This window comes from Mustela lutreola, chromosome 1 (assembly GCF_030435805.1).
Source record: "Mustela lutreola isolate mMusLut2 chromosome 1, mMusLut2.pri, whole genome shotgun sequence".
NCBI classification, from domain to species: domain Eukaryota; kingdom Metazoa; phylum Chordata; class Mammalia; order Carnivora; family Mustelidae; genus Mustela; species Mustela lutreola.
In genome coordinates this window covers 283,124,919-283,128,532 of record NC_081290.1, presented here as the reverse complement: position 1 = coordinate 283,128,532, position 3,614 = coordinate 283,124,919, and positions in this window count along the sequence as shown.

Genomic DNA, 3,614 nt, shown 5'->3' with positions numbered 1-3,614 from the left:
GCCCGGAGCCCGAGGGTGGAGGACTGCGGCGTTCGCCCAGCTCAGGGCTTCTCGCTGACCACGGGGGCCAGGCCCAGCAGCCGCTGCCGCTCTCCTAGCATGTATACACGAGCATTTTGTTGGGGGAAACAGTGCATTACCTTTTCTAGGATTCCAGGACACATGGACCCCGGAAGGGTGAGAGCCCCTGATTTAACCCGACCTCATTCACAGCCTCACTTTACAGATGAGGAAAACTGAGGCCGAAGGATGCGACTTGCCGAGTCCCCTCACCTGGGGCCGGAACCAGGGCTCTTTGCTCTTCTCCCTTCAGCATTCATGTGTCCACTCTTGGCTAAACCTTCTTGCCAAAGCCTCTCTGCACAGCAGAGACCCATGACTAAGACACACCAGCCCCCTCTGGGGGAGTGGGCTCTCCTGGTCCCCTGGTTTTGGTGGTTGGGAAGTTGAGTCCTGATGGACACGTAGAAGTTAACTAGGCAATGAATTGCTGGAGAGGGTGTCCCAGGGGAACACAGCTTATGCAAAGGGCCGCAGGCTGGGAGAGGACATGGCAATGAGGGGAACAGCAGGTGTTCCTTGTAACTAGATGACCAGGAATAAGGGGGCCTGCAAGAAGAAAGAAGCTCTGGAGAGGTACGTGGGTCGACCTATATATCCCACAGTCCCCAGAATCACCTTCACAAAGCTATCACTGCTACTGTATTTGATTGTTCATGAACTAGGAACCGACCATCTCCTGTATGTGCACAGACTGGGCTCACCTGAGCCTAAGATGGTGAAGACCCCATGGCCACACCCCCTCTGAAGGAGGGGCTCACTCATGTAATTATGATCCCCATAATTAGGAAGAATTGATGCCAAGTCCTATCTAGTCCAGGGGTTAGGAGTGGGCATAAATCAGACACAGGGAGGTATGAGAGGCTAGGGGAGATGCCAGGCTGGGGAACTGCGTTGGCACAGTGGAGAAACTAAAATATGCATAATGTAACTTGAGCAGAGAGAGAGAGAGTTATAGCAGGACTAGGTGAACCACAGGAGTTTCCATCTTATTCTCCTAGGAGTAGAAGGCTGTCAGATTTGTGCAGATGAAGAAGGAGGCTGCAAGGGAGTGGGTTGGAGGGGGCAGGAGAGGAAGCAGGGGGCGCAGATAAAAGACCAGAGAGAGGGGGGCACCTGGGTGGCTCAGTGGGTTAAGCCTCTGCCTTCAGCTTCAGTCATGATCTCAGGGTCCTGGGATTGAGCCCCGCATCGGGCTCTCTGCTCAGCAGGGAGCCTGCTTCCCCCTCTCTCTTTGCCTGCCTCTCTGCCTACTTGTGATCTCTGTCAAATAAATAAATAAAATCTTTAAAAGAAAAAAGAAAAGAAAAATACTGACCATGTTGGCAAGAGCTGAAGTTCTCAAATGCTGCTGGTGGGAATTCAGAATGACATCGCCACTCTGGAAACCAGTTTGACAGTTTCTTCAAAATATGTTTCCTAAACATATATTTAGCGATAAATAGAAGTGACCTATAGAGCTTCAGAAAGACAGTAGAAAATCTCAAATGCCGGTTATTCAGTAGAAGAAGCCAGAAAAAAAAGCTGTATAGTATGTGATTCCAACTACATAACATTCTGTAAAAGCCAAAACTAGAGAGAGAAATAAGGGACCAGTGGTTGCCAGGGGTTTGCGGGAGGAGGGGAGAGATGAATAGGACATTTTTAGGGCAGTAAAAGTTCTGTATATTATAATGGTAGATACATGACATTACGCACTTGTCAAAACCCATAGAATGTACAACATTAAGAGTAAATCCTAACATAAACCATTACCTCTCTCTCGCTGCCTGCCTCTTTCCAATGAAGAAATAAAATCTTTTTAAAAATGGTCTTTAAAAAAGGAAACAGTTAAACATAAACCTGCCATATAGGACCCATTATTCCTCTCCTAGGCATTTACCCAAGAGAGATAAAAGCTTATGTCCACACCAAGACTAGTGTGTGAATAGTCATAGATTTTTCTTCCTTTTGGTGGTCAAAAGATCATGGAGTCTTCTCCTTTGTTTGTTTGTTTTTTCTTTACTAATATTTTCTTTTTTTTAAAAGATTTTATTTATTTATTTGACAGAGAGAGAGATCACAAGTAGGCAGAGAGGCAGGCAGAGAGAGAGAGGGGGAAGCAGGCTCCCTGTTGAGCAGAGAGCCCAATGTAGGGCTTGATCCCAGGACCCTGAGATCATGACCCGAGCTGAAGGCAGAGGCTTTAACCCACTGAGCCACCAGGCGCCCCCAGTCTTCTCCTTTGTAGCCGGGCATCCCACCGCACCACTGCTGACATCATCCATGGTCTTGACGTTGGCAGCCGTCAACCCCGCTGCCCACAGACTGGGCAAGCCCTACGATTTCTGTAATGGCTCCCGAGCATTCTAGTTAAAGATCGGTGTGGTATCTGTCCGGCAATGTTGATGGATAGATAGTGTCCAAAAGAGATGTTTCCACTGGGTTTAATTCTTTTCTGCTCTGTCTTTTGGTGGTTCCTTGAGGGTTTTGATGATCAGGGCAGAGGCAAAAAGTACTACCCCAACCAATGAACAAAGGAATATCATAGCCTGAGTTACATGTGACTCACTAAATTAAATAAAACTTATTGTACACACACATACACACACAAAAGAAAGAAGGTGCCACCCCCATTTGGTCCTGTCCGTGTCCTCAGTCCCTTGTAATCACCTGTTGCTTTTGGCAATGTCATCTCCAGTCTTCTGGGGGGACAGACCCCAAGGGCCAATCTTGGGCGCCAGCACCAATGTGGCCCCCACCTCTCCGCCAGTGCATCTCAGGTGTACAATTCTGATTGCCTTGGGGTCAAACCTAAGCAGCAGGGTGGAGGCAGCTAGAGCCAGATGAAGCCAGATTTGGGACGAACCAGGAAGTTGCACAGGGCCCCCCTAAGAGCACAGAGCAGAAAGCTATTCACAGCAATTTTAGTCATAGCAGGCCAAACTAGAACCAATCAAATCTTCATCTGTGCATTGTGAATACATAAACTAAAGGTAGTATACATACACAGTAGAATACTACCCAGCTATAAAAAGGACCAGATGAATCTCGGAATAATTATAACAAGTGTAAGAAGCCAGACAAAAATATATATTATATACTTCCACTTCTATGAAAAGTCTAGAAAAAGGATGCCAATTTAGTGAAAGCAGATCAGTGGTTACTTGGGGGTAGGGAGAGGGTGCCAGCAGGTGGGAAATTGTGGGGAGGGTTACAAAGGGGCTGGAGGAAACTTTTGAGGGATGGATCATGTTCATTACTCCATTAGGTTTCAGGGGTGAATACCTGTCAAAACAAAATGTATATTTTAAATGTGTGTGGTTTATTGTATGCCAGCCAGACCTCAACAAACCTATTGAAAACACCAATAGGATTTGGAGTGCCTGGATGGCTCAGTTGGTAGATCACGTGACTCCCGAGCTCAGGGTTGTAAGGTCAAGCCCTATGTGAATATAGGACTACTTTCTTAAAAAAGTCTTTTTTTAAAAAGTCAGTCTTTTTTTTCTTTTTTAAAAGATTTCATTTACTTATTTGACAGAGAGAGACTGCGAGAGCAGGAACACAAGCAGGGG